The sequence below is a fragment of the Pinus tabuliformis genome, chromosome Q (assembly GCF_031772625.1).
Source record: "Pinus tabuliformis cultivar Carrire ecotype Pingquan chromosome Q, CPIR1, whole genome shotgun sequence".
In the NCBI taxonomy this organism is placed as follows: Eukaryota; Viridiplantae; Streptophyta; class Pinopsida; order Pinales; family Pinaceae; genus Pinus; species Pinus tabuliformis.
Genome location: NC_142296.1, coordinates 642378755 through 642400259, shown reverse-complemented (window position 1 = coordinate 642400259; position 21505 = coordinate 642378755). Strand labels below are relative to the sequence as shown.

Below are 21505 nucleotides of genomic sequence, written 5' to 3'. Positions count from 1 at the left end.
GATGCTACCCCAAATCAACAGTCCATAGTCGCACTGCACCCCTCAGCAACCATGAAGGCAAGTCTAAGAGCACGGTGTCAGACAGGTGGTTGGAATTCTTTGTGTCCAAGGGTTGGGGTGTTTTTATCGGCCAGTTTTGGGTGTGGAGGAAAGCCCCACACTTAGGCGCGCCCTGGGACTGCAATCTCGTGTCATCCACCAGGATTCTTATGTGTGGTTGTATTGCATGGTGTTATATATCTCGGCAGTAGTGTTTTTGCAAGTTTGAATATTGGGTCATACACGATTCTTGTGGTTCCTGTTTTCTAGCCTCTCCCTTCCTCTGGCAGCCTCGAATCGACATCATGTCGCGTCAAAGGGGACACCCTCACCGGGGGGGGGCAATCACCGCCATGTTGAGCGGCTGAACCCAGGCAATCATTCGCCTGTAGACACATCTGACAATCGGGAAACAGAGGAGGCATCTGTTATCTCTCCAACCCGTTCCCCAAGCCATGTGATTGCTCCAGCCACCCTCGAGTCCATTGCGGCCCGGCGGCACAACGTCCAGGTGAATATGGACATTTTGAGGGAGCATAGATATGAGGATCGTAACAAGTTGGTAGCTTACATCAACGATAGCCAATATAGTCAAAACAAAATTCTAGAACAACTGGACAGTCTTCGACGCCAGCATCGACGCACCAACGACCACCTCCGCAACTTGGAAGCGAGGGTGGAGCATATTGAATTTCACTTGCATGAACACATGGGCTATTTTGTTGCTCCTCCTATCATTCCTCCCAACCCACCTCCTTAATATGTTGCCTCCTATTCAGGGTTCTCTAATGTTTTGTCTATGTATGCCAAGGCTAATAGGCCCATTGGAAATAAAAAATGTCATTGTTTGTCTTCGTTTTCCTTTAGGTCCCAATCTCAACAAGTCTAGTCGGAATGAGGGAAGGGGGCCTGTTGAGATGAATTTTGTACTCTACGTCTTTTCGAGAATCTAATGAAAACATCTTGATTGACAAAAAAAAAAATCAGAAAAGAGATAGAAAGGTAGAAAAACTTTAAATGCTAAGTTTTAGTATTTCTCATGTCATGATGTTTGGTTTTCTAATGTCATTGTTGAAAAATGTTTGAATTTTAACATTTTGCATTTCAACATGTTTTTTCAAGTCCTTCTGTAGTTCATGATATTTGGTCTTTAATACCATTGTTGAAAAATGTTTGAATTTTAACCCTAAATAAAATAAAATAAACTTTTATCTACAAAAAAAGAGTGATGTTGCATCACCACTTTTACATTTCTGCGTGGCTTTCATGTCTTTCATAATCATGATATTTGATTTTAATGCATCTATGTCTATTTCAAGTAAGCATCTGATACATTAAAAAGACCAAAAAAATACATCAATATGTCTTGTTACATCAAAAGAATCTCCAACCTACAATAAAAACACCTTCAAGGCACTTCTAGGAAGACTATAACACTATTGAAAAACTCTCCTTGAATTATTCCTACAAATAAAAAGGCTTTATGGCCTTTATCTTACTAAAAAACATTGTTGTGTCCTCTTCAAACGAAATTTTCTCCAATATATATATTAATGTAATTGCCTATGGTCTAGTGGTAAGTTGTTGAACTTTTGCAGAGGAGATCATGATTCAAATCCAATAATTTATCCTCTTACCTTTTTACATGGCATGGCATAAAATATGGGATTTTTAATACCATAAAAAGTATCATGGTTAAACACATAATATACATGAGTAGCACAAAAAGAAAAAATGTACAAGTGAACCAAGTTTGACTTTGTTGATGTCAATCCATATCAGGCACAAAGTTCCAAAATATTTAATGGTTTCGATGGTAAAATATTGTATTTTCAAATCCTTTGGGAATTTCAATTTATCCATGTGTTAGTCGTTAACTGGTCCATAAGTCAACCCATCACCATGCCACATGTTAGCATTTATCATGACAAATGTTAGCCTAGAGTGTGCCACGTGTCAATACCACCCCTATTTTGCCTTCAACTTCCCAAAGCCATAATTTCTACATACAATATTCATTTGAGCCCATTCAAATTGCATTGCAAACCTCTTGACAAACTCTTCAATGTAGAGACCTTTTCATCAACATTTGAGACCAATAATATTGATCAGTTGTCAAAATCCTCCTTGATCAATCATCCACACTAAAAAATTTCATACCAATAAAAATTTCATTTTCATTTCGCAAGTGAAGGTACAACTCCCTCACTTTTCCAATTTCCATCCATCACACTCTACCTACATGTATTCCTTTTAGACCCATACAAAAATATTACGTATCACCTCTTCGCGAACTCCTAATCCTTTTGTCAAGAATAACATTTTCCTACAACTTATCAAGGTATTTAGGAGAAAAATCATCAACTAAAGGAACTAGAACATTTTCACCTTCATCCATAATCATAAGAGACTCGTATAGTTTCAAGTTTTCAACATTCACCACTCAATATAGCTACATATATGGAGGTAAATTTAACAAGAAAACATTGCCACCAGTCTTTTCCAAAATTATAAATAGACCATACTTGATTGGTTTGAGTTGTTTACCTTTATATTTAAGATGTACTTTGCTAGTAAATAGCCAAACTTGATCACCTACTTGAAAATTATAATCGACCTGATGCTTGTCATGCTTAGCGTTATACTTGGCTTGGCTCTTTCCTCATTGTTCTTGTATAACTTGATGAACCCATTGGATATTCTAAGTGAATTTTGAGGTTTTATATGCATCGTTATGTCCAAGCACCACTAAATCTTGTCCAAAAGTAAAGCCCAAAGGAGACTTGGGAAAATATCCAAAACACGTCTCAAAACGAGAAAAGAGACCTATATATTGAAGAATGTGTGGCACAATTATATGCGTGTTGTACATAATGAAATTGTTCATCCCAAAGCTTGGTATTTTTGCTACAATACCCCTCATAAAAAATGTATCATTGTTTTGATGACCACTTATGATTGTTCATCAATCTATGGATGAAAAACAATGTTTTTCTAAAGCTTGGTGTCCATTAACCCAAATAAAGTTGATCAAAACTTCCCAGGGAAGTGAGTCTCGATGAGATACAATGGATGTAGGCAAAACCAAAATGAACCCAAATATTCTAAGAGGACATATGTGCAGTCTTTGCTACTGTCACCTATTTCTTACAGCACATCAAGGCACATTTTGCTAAATATATCCACTACCACATACAAGTAATCACGGCCTTTTCAAGAGACAGGTAAATCCCCTACAAAATCCTCAAACACACTTTCCCATTGACGAGAAGGTATAGAAAGTGGCATGTACAAACCAATTTTTTTGTTACTTGGCTTGTTAGTATCACACATGACACATCATTTTACATATTTGGACACACTTTCATTCATCTAAGGCCAATAACAACAATTTAATTCATCTACTTGAGTACCTTGGATTAATGTTTCTATACATCCTTGAAATTTTCGTCTCTAGCATATTGTTTGATATAAATTTCATGTATACAGAACTCTGTTGTAAAACAATGAATGCAATAATCGAAAGTCTTGACAAGATATCCACAACTTTGTTTTGTATACATTTCTTATACCTAACGACCAAATGGGATTGTTGCAAGAATTCCACCCACCGAAAATTATGTAATTGTTGTAGCTTGGATTGTGATTGAAGATACTGTAAAATTTTATGAAATGTATGGATGATTGTCTCTTTGCCCATCTTCTTCACACTTTGAACCAAAGCATACAATTCTTTGTCAAAGGTAGTATAGTTTCTTATTGCACCATTGAAAGTCTCAAAATAGTAACAAATTGGTTTCTTTGTTGTGTTCATAGTACATCATCGCGTAATCATTTGCACCAATTTCAATATCGAATGGTTGTAAATTTAGCAATGCTAAAACTAGGGTTGTATTGATCTTCTCTTTCAAATTTTTGAAGACATTTTGTTGTTCGCCTCCCCATTGAAAGGCATTTTTAAAACTTACCAAAGCATGTAAAGGAGATGTAATAAATGAAAAGTTACTAATTAACTTCCTTCAATACAGAACTACTCCTAAGAGCTCCTAACTTCTCTTACATTATTAATCTTAATCCATTTCATCATGTCTTAAATTTTAGGGGAATCAATTTTCAATTCACCACTTCCTACAATATAGTCTAGATAAACTAAAAATGTTTTACTATATTCACACTCTCTTTTTTCAAATCATCCAAGACTTCCTAACATGCATTACATGATCTTCCCAACTTTGACTTGAAATCAAGATGTTATCTAAAATAGTCTATTACAAAATCATCTATGAATGGCCTAAAGACACCATTCATAACTCTCATGAAAGTAGTAGGAGCATTACAAAGCGCAAAGGACGTGACTAGCCATTCAAATAGACCTTGACTTGTTTTAAAAGCAATTTTTCAAATATCAACTTCAGAAATTATGATTTGATGTAAGGATTCTTCACCATGACCTTGTTCAATTCCTAAAAAACCACACTTGTCCTCCACATACAATCTTTGTTTAGTACGGGTACAATGGGCAATCTACATGGAAAAGTACTTAGTTGGATGATTCCTTTCTCAAGCAAATCTTCGACTTGCTTATTGATTTATTCATTCTCAATCGTTGGAAACCTATACATGTCAATGTTAAGATGATTACTAATTACTGAATCCCATCTTTTATAAGATGATACTTGTCCTCCTCCCTAAAGATAGCTTTCATATCATATAAATATGGACTTCCCAAAACAATCCCACAAATATCAAGTGGTACGACATCTAACTCTACCTCATTGATGAAATTGGACATAATTGCAAATCTAAGTTTTCATTATTTAGACACCTATAACTTAGCATTTTCACATAACCATCCTAAAGGATAAGGTTTTGGATGAGCGCTTAGTTTCAAGTCCAAATATTTTAGCAAAATCTTGAATGATAAGATTAGCTTGTGACCCACTATCAAAGAGTGTACGAATCTTTTTATGTTTTGAAACGACTCTAATATGAAATAGCTCAATTTTTTTTCATCGTGCATAGTTTTGGATTTTGAAGAATGAGTGTTATAGCTAGAACTAGCAACATAAGATATACCTTGTATCTTATGTTGGCATGTAGCACTGGTCTTCTTATTACCCTTCTTATTTTTTAACCACTTTGCCCTTAGTTTTGAATAAAGCTTCCAACACTTGGGATCATCACGTCATAGCTTCTCGCCTCCTTTTTTCATTGTAACTATTCTTTTGACTTATCCTTTTCATTGTTTTGGTTTGCAATTGGCTAAATTGGTTTCTTTGAAAAGATTTCAAAGACATTCTTTCCACTTGACTCGATGTCAATAGTGTGGACACAAACTTCATCAAGATTAATTGGGTTGAACATAAGAATAGTATGTCTCAAATAACTATGCAACCCACCAATATACTTCAAAGGAGCATATAAAAAAAATGTTCAGTGTTCATGCACTCTTTCGGAACTCTCGAGTATAATCTTGCACGTTTCGTCCTCTACCTTGTCTTATATTTTTCCAATCCATTAATGCTTCATCTGCAATTCTTTAAGCCGTACAATAGACTTCAATTTGCTTGATCCAATTATCTTACTTCTCTGCATCAAGTTCACAATTATACATCGGCAAATTGAATTCCACATCTAATTTCAACAAAGATAATTTAGAATCAGTCTTCTTTGGTTACTCTTTTTGAGATGGAGATGGAGGTGGAGAAGAAACATGAGGAGGAATTTGAGCCAATCTTTAACTTGAATAGGGCCTTCTCCGTTTTTTCTCCATTCTTTCTATGGCTCTTCTTCCATCACTTTCATGTCAAGAAAGACTTGCCAAAATGCCCTTTCAAACTTGGTGAGGCCTTTTCCCCCTTCACATTCCATTACTTGTCATGGAAATGTTTGTCTTGTACCAATCTAGAGATTAAACTCTTCAAGTGAACCTTCTCTACACTTGAGACTAGACCTGATTACCATTCAACACTTTGCAAATCCTTGATCAAACCTGCTTTGATACCAAAACTTCGTCCAAAATTAAATGCTTAAATTGTCTTTGTATGTAACGGTATTAATTAAATGAATTTAATAAGGTTTAATGAGCATTTAAAGGATGAAATTGCAAAATAAACAGCAATGTGAAAGACAAATAATAACACGTAGTTAATAGAGTTCACCCCTCTTGGACTACGTCTCCGGGTCTGCTTCCGATGAGCTTTTGATTCATTAAAAATATGCAAAAAATACATCAAAATATCCTCTCACATTAAAAGGATCTCCAACTTGGAATAAAAATGTATGTAAGACCCTTATAACAAGAAGACTATAGCAATTTGCTCCATTATATAGAATGTAATGGCCTATGGTCTAGTGGTAAGTTGTTGGAATTTTGCGAAGATCATAGTTCAAATCCACTTATACTTTGGAGTTGATTTGGATATGAACTAAAGATTGTTGGAGGTTTCATTGGCCCCCTAGAGGCACAAAATTTATGCTTTTTGTTTTTTAAATGCTTTCTACCAATTATGAGATGATTCTATGGATACATTTGTTTTTAGAATGTATAGACCCAAGTTAAAGACTGTTGGGATTTTTTGCCTGTCATTGTAAACCTGCATATTTATGTACCTTAAATAAAAGATCTTTTTCCGCGATTTTGTAGATGATAGGAGGCAATAAAAATGTCCCTCTTTTGATCTGCAAATGCAACAGCACATTATAAGTGTGATTTTTTTCCTACTTGAATATGATTGGCGGCTTTTAAGTTTTTTATTGGAGTAAAAGGAAAAAGAAATGTAGCCAGCCAACGCTAAAATTATAACATACAAACATAGATTTGCAATGGCACAGCCAAGGACGAATGCTCAACTGCTCATGCAACCAAGGGAACAATAATATATGCCTTCTCTTCTATAAATATAGCATTGAATGAAGCAGGAAGAAGCAGGAAGAAACTCGGACAACACAAGGGAATACAGTCCAACATTATTAGTGATGACCCTCAGAGTCCTTTGAGCAGCAAGTAAAGAGTGCACAATATAGAAGGAACTAGAAAAACCCTGGGAATAAGGCATACCTTCCAAAAGTATTATGTCATTTGTATTCTGACCAAAATATTTATGAAGGTCAAATTGGGTATAAAAATTTGTAGACTTCACAAATCTAAATTTCTCTGGGCAGAGGGATAATTGAACTCAGTGGTACTCCAAAGACCAAAAAGGAGATATAAGCTTACCTCTTCCAGTAGTTTAGGACAGATTTGAAGTTTGAACAAACTCTTCAAGTAAACCTCCATAGACACCAGTTATAATAAATAAACATGGAGTATCTGAGCTGTAAGTTTGTAACCAGTAAAGAGAATATTAGCAAATGTAGCAATTACCACATAAGTATAGAATAGCATGCCTGAAGGTTGCAAATATATTAAGCTAAGTCGCATGGAACCTCTCTGGATCTGGATGCAGATATGGATCCAGAAGACGGAGTGCTGTCTTGGATCAACATTATATAATCTCCTTTTATAATATAATTTGCTGACAGGTTATGATGTTCTATTAAGAGTTCCTTCACCAATGGAATTGTGGTAGTATACAATAATTTTACATAGCCACTAAGCTTACCAAGACAATCTTTACAATCTTTGAAAGGCATAAGAGCAAAGTCAAACCCATCAATCTAAGGGTGGGTTGACCTTAATTCAATATATGTAGAGATTAAACTGGGCATATTTACCTTTACCAGCAGCTTTTATCACTAACATATGTTGCTCTCAAGGCAGCACAAAAAAAAGAGTTATCATAAATCACACCTTCATGGTGAATTTCATCTGGGTTCCACCTGTGAATTGTAGAAAAACTTGAACAGCAAACATTAAGAAACTTTTATTGCAAAAATATCATCCTTTCCTCCATTAAATAAGAAACAATTAAGATATAAAATTGGTTGTCACTCACCAGACCATTGAAAAAGAGTGCATGTTTTGCTCTCTCCAGAAGACTAAGCTTCAATCTTGTAGAAAGAACAAGTTGGAAGTAATCCCCTTGTAAAATTATCACTCAGTCGAGCCTTTGACTTCCATTCCATTGCTGTAAGAATAAGTAGGGGAAACTACAGCCACAAACAATGGGAAATTTCAACAGACAGCAAATTTGGAATTTCCAGACATAATTTGACAGCTTGTCATTTTTTTTTCCGAAGAAAAAACAAAACTTTTTATTAGCATAATAAAAAGTTTACATTCTGTAGGATCTTTGAGCAGAGCTGTTGGCTCATCTGTTGGCTCATCTTGTGCTGACAGCTTGTCATTGAACAATAATAATCTTAGATCCTCTAATAAATCAATATAAGGTGTAGTTTTAAACATTCTGAAAGAAAAAGGAAACACTCGAAAAAAAATTAGTTGACAGTTATAACATATTACAAATTATGATTCGGTCAGCAAAAGCCTGTAGGCAGCACCCGTATATGCTAGAAAGTGGCTCACTATTTCCAAGATAACTCCACCACCATAGCAAGCTTCCTCTGATATTTTATTCCTTCATAACTGAAAAGAAAATAATAATGATTTTCATTAACCACATCCAATTTCTTCTGGATTGATTTATAATGCTGAGACAATTTATCTGGATATTTTTGACACTTTTCTAGCTACTTGTGTGCTACCTGAAATAGGCAGCAGCTAAAAGTCAAAAGTTCTAAAATGAAAGAAAATAAATTCAGGACTTGACAGTGAAGGACAATGCCCAAACACTCTATTGTTTGTGCTCTAGATTGTATGTTCTCTTTTATGAAAAGCATTATGTGATTGAAATTATAAATAAAATGGAGGTAGCACAGTGGAACATATCCGGTACTAAAATTTACAGAACTGATACAAATCCATTCTCAAGATTAACCCTCCACAAGAACACTCTTCATTCAAATGTTCCCTCATACCCCAGTCAATCATGGCCATAGAATAGTAGAACAGTGTTACCAGTAGGCAAAACTTGATTCAGCAGTCAAACTGGGGTGATTCAAATTGCCAGCAAGCTTGACTCACCATCTCACATTTGACCTGGATAGCAGGTCAAACACTTCACCTCCGACTACTCACAATTCATGGACCAGGTCAACGAGTTAGACAAAATACTTGCTGCGTGACCTGTAACTACTGCATTTTCGCTTATTTTCAACACAACATTCATCCCAACTTTCTTCCTAACTTCCTCCTTATTCCCCCAGATCTGAAACAAAGACAAAGTAGGACATCCACAATTTCAAAATCAGGAAATGCATGAATTTTAATCAATGAATGAATTGAATTGATTTACAATGAGCAATGAAGCTCAATAAATAATACAAATGTATTTACAGAAATAGAATCAGCAAGTTTCTAAAAAGAAACTGCTGAATAAGATCATAAACGATCTTATCCAAATAAGCATTAAACACTAAAATAGCATTATTCTAATACCCTCCCTTAATGTTCAATCTATTTACAACACCTATAGACCCTCTGAATTTTACAAACTTATCAGGACCAAGGGGCTTGGTGAAAATGTCTGTTGGCTGCTCTGTTGTGGGAACATACAGCAACTGAATGGATCCGTCTTCAACAAGCTGTCGAATGTAGTGACAATGGGTTTCCAACTGAATGGATCCGTCTTCAACAAGCTGTCGAATGTAGTGACAATGGGTTTCCACATGCCTTGTTCGTTCATTGAAGACTGGATTCTTGGCGAGTTTGAGCACTCCCTGATTATCACAGAACAAGGGAGTATGACCTGCCTGGGAATTATGCATATCCGCAAGCATACGTCGAAGCCAAACTGCCTCACAAAATGCCTTAACTACACCCCGATACTCTGCTTCTGTCGAGGAGAGAGCCACTGCCTGCTGCTTCTTACTAGTCCATGTGACAACACCAAATCCCAGACTAAACACATACCCAGCTGTTGTTTTACGGTCATCAACCGAACCTGCCCAGTGGGAATCTGTATAACCACTGAGTGTAGGATTTGAACTCCAAGTGTACAAAAGTCCATAATTAGGAGTGCCACTCACATAACGAAGCACACGCTTTGCTGCTATCCAATGATCAGCCTTAAGAGCTGACATGAAGCGTGAAATGTAGCTCACTGCAAAACTGATATCAGGTCTAGTGGCAGTAAGGTAGATGAGGCTGCCCACTAATTGCCTAAATAAAGATTCATCCACGAGTGGTGAGGATGACTGAGTTGAAAGTTGAGCCCTGGTTCCATAGGAGTCGTGGCAGGTTTGCAATCCTGCATTCTGGACCTGTCCACAAGACTTCTGGCATACTTGGATTGACAGAGAAAGATATTCTCGGTCTTCAGACTTCAACCCCCAAACAGTAATGAAGAAGTCCCAAATCTATCATATCAAAAGCGCTGCACAAATCCTGTTTGATCCCATGGATCAAAGGTGTTGAACTGCCAGTAATGATAAGGTCATCCACATAGACAACCACAAACAGAATATCATCACCAGTATGTTTGATATACAGGTTTGCATCAGATGGACTCCGCTGAAAGCCATGATCTGTTAGGCACTTATCAATTTTCATGTACCAAGCTCGAGGGGCTTATTTCAGACCATAGAGTGCTTTGACTAACCTACAAACTTTCTGTTCTTGATCGGTAACCTTGAATCCTGGAGGCTGCGTCATGTAGACTTCTTCTTGTAAGTCACCATTCAGAAAAGCACTCTTTACATCCATCTGATGGACTTTCCAACTGAATTGAGCTGCTAAGGGAAGGACGAGCCATATGGTACTCATCTTGGCTGTAGGAGCAAAGGTCTCCTCATAGTCTATGCCTTCCTTCTGTGAGAACCCTCGAGCAACAAGGTGAGCCTTATACTTGTCTAGGGTTCTGTCAGCATTGTATTTAACTTTATACACCCATTTGCAGCTAATGGGCTTCTTCCCTGTAGGAAGATCAAAAAGGGTCCAAGTGTGATTCTTCTGAAGACTCTAGAATTCAGCTTCCATAGCTTGTTCCCACTCAGGTATACCCTTAGCCTCTAAATAGGTTTGAGGCACAAAAACACTGTGTAGGTTAGCCATAAGAGCAAAATTTACTATAGGCTGCTATTTGCTCTTATTTCTGGAAGTTCTACCTTCAAGGAGCTCATTATCCCGGAGATCACCAATAGTTTTAGCCCACCATTTAGGCCGGAGAGTAGAAGAACCAATATCTGGAGTAGATGGAGGAGGTTCAGGAACAACAGGAGCAGCGAGAGGAGGATTATTTTCTGGAGGGAACTCAGGTAGTGCATCATCAAATACTAATGCTACATCATCCCTCCCATCAGGTGGACCTAACGGAAGAAGAACACTGGGAGGTTGATCCTCAGAACACTGCTCAAAAGGAGGGGACTGAAAGAACCCTCTGTCTTCATCAAATACTACGTCCTGACTGAAGATAAGACGATCTGTGTCTAAATCTATCAGCCTATAGGCCTTGTGGTGATCATTGTACCCTGTCATCATGAGTTTCTGGCTTTTGGAATCCAACATAGAGCACTTAGCAGCTGGAATCTAATCATATGCAACTGAGCCAAACACTTTGAGGTGACTGATCTTAGGCTTACGGCCAGACCAAACCTCTTCTGGAGTCTTCCCCTTAACAGCTTGAGTAGGTGAGCGGTTAAGAAGATAGACAGCAGTAAACACTGCTTCAGCCCAAAATTTGTTCAGAACACTCCTATGTTGCAACATGGAATGAGCCATTTCAACAAATGTACGGTTGCGACGTTCGACAACATTGTTCTGCTGAGGAGTGTAGGGTATAGTTAACTGGCGTTTGATGCCATGGGTATCACAGAAGTTGGAGAAAGCAGAAGAACAAAATCCCCCCCCCCATTATCTATCCTAAGAGTTATGATATTACAGCCAGACTCTTTTTCAACTAAGGACTTGTACTTCTGAAAGATACTAAATACTTCAGATTTATGTTTTAGAAAGTACACCCACATCTTTCTACTGAAATTGTCTATAATAAGCAAAAAATATTTGCAACCAGTAACTAAAGATGTATTCATAGGACCACAAATATCAACATGAATTAACTGCGCACCAAGATTCTCCATCCTTGAATGAAGACCGATGTTGCTTGCCAGCTTGACAGACGCCGCACACTCCCAACTGCTGAGTCTGAATATCAGGTAACCCTAACACAAGGCCCTCCTGAGATAGCTGAGAGAGATACTGAATATTTAGATGCCCATATCTCTGATGCCACAGAGTGCTGATGGGAGAAACACGAGCTGCTAGAGCCACTTCTGGAGAATCACCAGTGTCAAGAAACCTGTATAGACCATGATCCTCTAGGCCAACAGCAACCGTAAGACAAGTTTACCTGTCAATAATAAAGCACTTGTGCGCACTGAACACTACATCAAGCTGAGGAGAGTTCCTCATAATTTGGCTAACAGACAATAGATTAATTTCCATACCAGGAACATAGTACACATTCAAGAAGATGAGTGTGCGCCCATCAGACTGGATCTGAACTGTACCTCTGCCAACCACTGTGTACTCTTCACCTCTGCCGAATACCATGGAATCACTGAAAGATGAGAAGTCAGTAAACCAGTCACGCTTTTGAGAGAAATGACGTGATGCACCAGAGTCAATGTACCAAGCAGAAGACGGGGCATGATCTGAGGACCTCTTAGCCATAAAGGCGTAAAAGATTCCTTTTGCTCGGAATGTTCTGCAACATTCACTTGCTAATGAGACCCTCCCTACTTCTTCTGTTCAGAAGCAATTCTTTGTCGGCAATCTTTCTTCATGTGGTCGAACTTGTGACAGTAATTACACTGCACATTTTTCTTCTTAGCAGGATCAGAAGGTTGAGAAGAACCTGTCTGCTGAAAGGACTGAGAGGACTGATATTTGGCAGCAAAATCATTTTCTGGGGAGGCTGATGAAGCACCACTACCAAACTGTTGTTTCCAACGATCTTGCTGCATGAGTTTGGTGCATAACTCCGGAAACTTCAGATCAAAATTAGTGGAGGTAATGTTGAGTGTTTCTATGAAGTGCTCATAAGGTTTTGGTAGACTTTTCAAAGTGATGACTACCATATCTTCTTCCTCCATGGTCCGACCAATGGCTTCGAGCTGATCTCGAATGTCTTTAATCGTGTTAAGATGTTCCTGTAAAGACATATCTTCGTCCATCATGATGGAGAACAACTGATTCTTTAGAAAGAAAGCTCTGCTCTTGTCGAATGTCTCGTGCAATTCCTTCAAATGTTGCCAGATTTCGGCAGTTGTCTTGCCAGAAGGAATCTATGGTAACTAATCATCAGTCACAAAGAGTTTGAGAAGCATAACAGCCTCTCGATTTCAATCATCAAACTTATCTTGATTGGCACCAGCTGTACCAGGACTGAGTTCTTTGCCCAAAACAAGCTGGTCAAGATGCCTATATTCAAAAATGATCAACATTCTCTGTTTCCAAATGTTATAATTGGTGCCATTAAAGCACTAACTACCTTCCAACATCAAATTGGTTAGCGAAGCCATCTGCACGTTTCCTAAGACACAGAAAACAACAAAGGAGTCCGGCACGGATTTCAATGCAGATGTCGGCTGATCCGGACAAAATCTAACAAGTGCTGGGCCCACGTGCTATCACGTTCGGTTTCAGGATCTCCGGATTGACGAGACGTGGTCCCCTTTACAAGAACGTTGCCACGACAGGAAACGGCTTGACACTGAATGGTTTATGATCTTGCAGGACAACGATGACAGAAAGGAAGCAAAGCCGGAGACCATCTCTGTCCGATCGAGCACCGAAACCTCCGAAGAAGATTCATCGAGGAACCTACTGTTCCTCTGCCAAATGCCCTGCTGTTAATGCGTTGCAAATCTGCTCTATCTCTTAATTACATAGATTCAGACATCATTGGCCGTCAAGACACAGATTCAGAAATCTCCGTCAAATGTTGTCGTCTTGATGTATTTTGGCCCCGAAACTCGGCTTATCTGTTGTAGTCCTGAAAGGAGCAATTCGGCTAATGATTCGGCTTCCTTGCACTAAACAAATTCGTCCTCCTTTGCTCTAATTATTTCAGCCCTAGCAAATGATGAAACTCAGTGCCAACAAAATGATGAACTCGGCCCTTATAAATCCACGAATTCGGCCCCTACAAATACCATAAACTCGCGAGATGTTTTCCAGCTCGACGCCGAGCACGGTGCCGCCAAGACATTTGATGGTGTCATCGTGTTTTTCACCGACAGCCGACGCTAGGAGGAGATGACAATCTACGCCGGGACAAGTCTCGAAATGTAGACCTAGGTTTCGGGGATGAGACAGCGATAGAGTGAGACAATGATACCACAACTTTACACGCTTCACATGCTAGCTTAGCACCAACCCAAAAAAAAAAAATCCTTCGATTACTGCACCAATCAGAACAAAACCCCTTGCAACATAGAAATCCACACCTGCTATAACCCGGAATCAAACCAAATCCGACCCAACACTAATGGACTAAAGCAATCTAGACCTCAATTTAAAGATTATTCACTGCAGATCAACAACCAGAACACGCTTATCACAATCACTCACATTCATCTGAAACCCTTGCAGCAAAAGATTGACAAACAACGAACACCTCTGGTATGAAAACCCTCAGAAAAAACTGCGGCTCAGAAATTATGACGCCCAGTAAAAAAATAAAAAAAATTCAGACTCCTAGAGAGCTATTTCGAAATGAAGCAAAATTTTTCAAACAATGAAAAATTATTTCGAAAAAAATACCCGAGCTTTGATACCATAATCAGTGAATGAATTGAATTGATTTACAATGAGCAATGAAACTCCATAAATAATACAAATGTATTTATAGAAATAGAAACAGCAAGTTTCTACTAAGAAATAGAAACAGCAAGTTTCTAAGAAGAAACTGGTTAATAAGATCACAGACGATCTTATCCGAATGAGCATTAAACACTAAAATAGCATTATTCTAATAAATTTTTCCACCTATGTTATCAGGGCTTGACAGTAAAGGCCAATGACCAAGCACTCTATTGTTCATGTTCCAAGATGTATGCTATCTTTCATGAAAACATCATATGATTGATATTATACAGAAGATGAAGGTAGTACAGTGGAACATGTCTGGCGTTAAAATTTCCAGAACTGATATAAATCCATTCTCAAGATTAACCCCCCATAAGAACCCTCTTGATTCAAGCATACCATCAAGCCCCTATCAGTCATGGCCCTAGAATAGGAGAACATTGTTACTAGTACGTAGAACTTGATTCAACAGTCAAACCGAGGTGATACAGATTGCAAGGGGGCTTGAGTCACTAACTCACATTTGCCCTGGCTAGCAGATCAAACACTTGACCTACGACTACTCCCATATCATGGACCATGTGACACATCAACAAGTTTGCCAAAATAACTGCTGCATTTTGGTTCATTTTCAGCACAGCTTGCTCCCTAACTTCCTCTTTATCTCTCGAGCTATGAAACAAAGACAAAGTAGGACATCTATGACATCCACAATTTCAAAATATGCTGATGCATGAAATTTTCCACCTATGCAGATGTAATGAGATTAGATTCATCAATCCATACAAATCCACGTGTAACTTGACTAATAAACCCCAGTATCATAAAATTAGCATAAATGTTTAGATCAGATCCCTCCCAGACTCAAAATTTCACTAAGTTTATGGATTTGATAAATCCACACTCATAGTGCCACTTCTCTTTGAAAAGCTAGTGACACTAGATATTGAAGCAAGACAACACCATAAATGATAATTCATGAAACAAGAATAATCCATTAAAAAAAGTCATTAGAAGTATTTCTTCTTCAAATATTTTATGCTAATTGATTTTCCTTGACCAGGTTTGACTTGGAATATACATCATTTCAGCTACAATATTAGAAGTATTTCTTCATTTCAGCTTAGAGGTATTTCTTCTCTAAATATTTTATGCTAGTTGATTTTCCTTGACCAGGTTTGCCTTGATATACACTTCATTTCAGCTAGCCTGTTTTTCTCATAAAACCTCATCTTCCTTCTTGCAAATATCATTTATACATGCAAGGATGTATAAAGCCAGGTCGACCTCTTCTAAATCTAGTAACAACCCAAACTTCCACATTCATGCTTGGTTGTAGAAATTTTGTTTGGAAATTAGTAATTAGTCAGATATAGCACAATCAGACAGGGTAATACCAGTTTTAGCCTGAGGCCACAGAATTTTAATAGTAAAATTTTCCTCAATGTTGGGCATGAACCAGAGTAAAAAAAAGTCAGTGTGGATTGCATTTATTTATGTGATACAACATTTAATACATTATTTCTGACCATTGGATTCATCTTCCAAGGTCTCTTTGACTCTGGTGACAGTTCACATTCCCCACCCCCCCCCCCCCTTATCTGAAGGGGTGTATGTGAGTCCATGTAGACAGATGAGCACAGCTGCAATTGGCCCAATGTGCTCTCTAAATGTGGTGGTTTTGGGATGACCACAAACCCAATGGTTAGCAAAAGCCTAAGTCTTCTACTAAATGGTGGTTTAAGGTTGATCACCAACTCTGCAACTCGGCTCTAAGGCTCAACAATTCCCAGAACATTTCCTAATTTAGCTGGAAGTTGTTGTTTTCTGCTAACTGGAAGTGCTCACAAATGGCAATTATAAGATGACTGCAAACTAATGTCAGTTTGAAGATGACCAAAAATGAATCACCATTATTTCTGACCATTGGATTCATCTTCCAAGGTCTCTTCGACTCTGGTGACGGTTCACATTCCCCATCATAACCTTGACAAATTAGGTGTCTAACATACCCCCCCTCCCCTTAATCTGAAGGGGTGTATGTGAGTCCATGTAGACAGATGAGCACAGCTGCAATTGGCCCAATGTGCTCTCTAAATGTGGTGGTTTTGGGATGACCACAAACCCAATGGTTAGCAAAAGCTAAGTCTTCTACTAAATGGTGGTTTAAGGTTGATCACCAACTCTGCACATCGGCTCTAAGCCTCAACAATTCCCAGAACATTTCCTAATTTAGCTGGAAGTTGTTGTTTTCTGCTAACTGGAAGTGCTCGCAAATGGCAATTATAAGATGACTGCAAACTAATGTCGGTTTGAAGATGACCAAAAATGAATCACGCTCATGGCTTTTACTTTGGCTACAACTCTAACTCTAGCTCAAGCTCGAGGCTCTGGTTCTCGATGTGGTTCTGACTCGTTCATGCATGCTTGAATCATAGGAATTCCAAACTAGAAGCCTCATTTTCAATCACTTATATCATTCTCTCCTGTCAAATACAAGGGGAGAAGGAGAAAATATTTCCACAATGCTCACAAGGTTGATCCTCCATGTGGCTATCTCAATGAGGGTGTGGACTCCTACAAAAAATGCACTCGTTTACAGTGCAATTTAAAAATTACATCAAAACTTTTTTCAAGTTATCAATATTCTTGATTCTAGAAGCAAATATATCTAGCAGTGAATATAAACAATGCCATGTTTTCCTGTAGTCAAAAATAGTCTGGAACCATGCCATTCCAATAAAAGTACACATGTTGGAGATGAAAGACCAACACTGTGTCCCAGTAAGATATAGAATGTCCAATGATGCCTGTTAACCACCGAAAAGTGAGTAGTTCCATAGGAAGGGAAAAAAAAATTCCTTCATTGGACAGCCAGCCAGCAACTGCATTGGCTCAGTACATGATGATATTCCATATTACTTCACCATTGCACCAATCAGACACCTCTCTCCATCTGCCTACATATTGTGTCATCATTCGGCAGGTACTATATCCATTTTGCAATCGTGCTTTTACTTAATGTTTTGGGCTATCTAACATGGAATAAGGGGTGATCTGGATGATTGATCAATCTTGACCATAAACCTGTTCTCTCACCTTATCAGGGAGGTTAGTTTTTGACCCTAGTCCAATGGGACCTCCTCTAAGGCCTTGGGGTTATAGGAGGGGCACTACTAGGGAGAACTAGATTAATGTAGCATGTCCATAACTTTTCTATACTTACCAGTTTCCACCATTCCCCAGATTTCATATCCATCCTTCAGTTTGTTGTTGTTGGTTGAATGGAATAGGCACCCTCATATCCTCATCCGTGAGTTTGGACTATAAACATTGCCCTAGAGGTTGATGCAACTAAAAGAAAGGAAAAAGCATAAAATGGCCACAACAGAAGAAAAAGAAAGTTAAAATGCAAAATATGGTCGGGACATTAATTTGCGTGTATGCAAAAACCTAGCATGAGCTCTACCCCCTTCATTAGCCTTCACCCAGTTCCTGAGCACATGATGCTCCCTCACATGATAAAAGAACCCATGCATGTCCCACGCCTAATGAGCGAGAAATCGCCTCATCATTAAAAGTGTAAATAAAAATTAAATAATTAAAAGCAAGCTTGGACACCTAAGTTATGCTCCTTACAAAAGCATTACTAGAAAGAAGTAAAAGGAGCACCAGAGGGGTGGAAAAAGCAGGACAAGGAAAGGGGTAACTCATGCCTCCACAATTGCTCCCTCCTTACATCTATACACTCAGGATGATGAACCTCCGTCAGTTGGTCCCATGACCATGGCAACTTGCCTTGATGTCTTTCCCATTAATTGTCATTATTACCACAAGCATCTATAGATTGATGGGTTAACCTAGGACATGTTACCTCCCCTTAGGGGTTGAAAAAACCTAATATGGTTAACCATCTAACCATCCCAAACACAAGTAGGGAACACTATTATAGGATTTGGTCTAGTTACATATTTGAAGGTGATCACAGTTTGAAGTGTTATTATGCCCTTAACAATTAAGTATGGTCCCGTGCGATGCATCCATGATTATTGTCCCTAATGATTGGTGACTTTCACTTGATTTTGTGATGGTTTTGCCAGGTGGTCCTTCACACATTATACGTCTCCACTACATATCATGGCCAGGCCATTTTACACTTTCAAAGAGTAGTGATGACCTTGCAGATGCAGCATTGCCCCTCCAGAGCAGAGTGTTGTGCACTTTGATGACTCTAGCAAATGATTAACACCTCAAAGCAACCCTAGATGTTGAAATGCTAAAGTGCTCTTGCTTGGTTGTTGTATATTCTAAATGTTGTAACCAGTGAACCCATCACGCCCCCAGGTTAGCCGTGACATTACTTGATGGGCATTGCTTGATATGGAGTCCAAATGATGATGGTTATCCCCAAGATGACAAGGGAGGGATTGCACTTGCACTTATAGCCCCAACGCTGAAGAGAGATGATGCCATGCCATCCATCGAGCCCTTGAGAGGGTGACGTAGGGCACCCAGAGCATGGTTTTGACACTTGAGGCATTTTCAGGCACTTCTTGAGGGCTTTCCCCCAATGATTGGAGTTGATTATGATGATGAGACATCCCACTAGCCCATTCATGCACTTTCACGGCATTTATGACCCAAAATGGGCATGATGTCATGCTTATGGAGGATATTGACCCACATGTGTGGGGTTTTATTGTTGATATTGATAGCTTGGGAGGTACTCCAAGCCCTAGGGTTCAGCTTTTGGAGGAAGGAGCACCAAAAATGTTCTTTGTGGGCCTAAAACCCAAGCTTGGGGTTTTGTACCGAAGGATGTGGGGCCAAAACCACAAGGGTTATAATTGATTTGACTTATGAAGCTGATAAAGGACCCTAAAAGGAACAAGGGGCCACGAAAATCATCGAAACCAAAGGTGTACAAAGAGAGTTATGAATTTTTATATGTTTAGGTGGGCTAATTTGTCAACAAGTTCAAGTTTGCTTGGAATTAATGGTGCCTTTTGGAGGGTTGTTCAAACACCCACATGAAGCATATAAATAAAAGGGTTGTGTGACTTGAAAGGAGCATCCAATTTGCAACATTTTCATAGTATCACACCTTTTAAATAGGTCACAAAAGATTCAAGCTCAGCTAGGGAAGGAAAGGCACTTGTTTTAGGTTATTATTTCTATGTTTGATGGGTAGATTTAGTTCAAAGAAGGTCGAATATTTATGTTAGTTTTTCTGGGTAGTTAGGTGGGTGTTTCGTGGTGGAAATCCTCTCATAAACAAGCCGCACTTCAGGACTGTATGAGTAGAAGGGGCCGAGGTTCTCTACCAACATAGTTGAGGGTGTCGAGTGGCCTTAAAAGGGTGCAAACTAGCCCTAAGGGCCAGCGAAGGGTAGCAGCATGAGTATTGAGGGGAGCCGCAACTAAGTATAGGGGTTTTGGAGCAAGAACAAGGCTGAAGTAACTGTCATATCAGCCCTAACCAGAGTACAGAATCTACAGCAGTGCCACACTAGCTCAAGAGGTATGTGTGGTTGTGCTTAAGTTGATGTTTTGCTAATGGATAGGTCGAGATCAATGTTGCGAACATCGGGATCAAGATAAAATCTGCAAGGGTTCAGAAAAGCAAAAATCATAAAAATCGGGAAAATACTGGTAAAAATCAACAAACATCGGCAAAATTAAGGTACCATAAAAAAATGTCATTAAAAATAGCAAAACATCAACTATGCCAAAAAATCGTGATTTCAAGATAAAATCAGAATGTTATCGAGATGTTCACAACACTGGTCCAAATTAGACAGAAGTTGGAAGGACGCTTGTGGATTGTTGGAGGGCAATGATAAAGTGATCCTTGTGGGCCCGAAGTGTAGAACTAGGAAGGATACTAGGTCTGTTAGGAGAGGCAAGATTGTTGAGCTCAATAACTAATCTTTGAAGGCTGAAAGGAGGTCAAAGGGTGTTGTTTGACTAGCCAAAGTTCATTGTTGGAGTAGGATTTTTGATAGTGATTGGTGATAGCCCTCCTACCCTACGCCTGTGTTCATTGGAGCAACGCAAGAAGACAATAGTGGGAAGAAGTTGCTAAGGAGCAACAGTGGGCAAGAAGTCTCAAAGTGTTGTGTCCTTGAAGGACTAAGAAGCAACTAGTGAGCGTGAAGACCCTATTCAGTATTTTGGACTCTTATTTCGCTAGTCCAAAAAACTTGACAACCACCTTCTACAAATATCAAAGTTTACTTACTTTGATCCCATCATATCATTAGTATTGTAATGTCCAAAGAAACCTCCATGTCAACTTCTATGTAGGAGAGTTATTTCGCATCAATCCTATTGAAAAGTGTAACTAGGTTCGGCCTTCATATTGACATGTAATTATGATTATATGTAATGAGATGTATAGAACAAAAAAAAATTATTATATTGACTTGCTTCATGGGTTTCATGAGCAACAGATTTTGTTTTTGAGTCAAGACTCCCGTTGAGAGTCTTTAGGAATTATTTGTCATCTAGTAAAATGATAGAATCATTGTCATGTAATGAAGTCATGTTACAATTTGTAAAAAGGTCAAAATTGTCTATGTAAAGTATCCTCCAAGACCTTGTCACTTATCCTCTTCAAGTCGACCTACAATGATGGAAGAACATGTTGGAAGAAGT

The 21505-nt window shown here is 38.6% G+C and overlaps 1 protein-coding gene across 6 annotated transcripts in view; it reads right to left on the bottom strand.

Annotated features, from left to right (window-relative positions):
• Positions 1–6945: 6945 nt before the first annotated feature.
• LOC149221100 (uncharacterized) overlaps positions 6946–21505 on the bottom strand; it is a 96539-nt gene continuing 81979 nt past the window's right edge. For 2 of the 6 annotated variants that reach the window (XM_089384999.1, XM_089385004.1), the window contains exons 7-9: positions 8444–8566; positions 8260–8320; positions 6946–8130 (exon numbers count right to left, since the gene is read on the bottom strand). The gene's annotated coding sequence lies outside the window, so the exon portion shown is untranslated. The remainder of the gene's footprint in view (positions 8131–8259; positions 8321–8443; positions 8567–21505) is intronic. The other 4 variants (XM_089385000.1, XM_089385002.1, XM_089385001.1 and 1 more) reach the window with 4 other exon arrangements.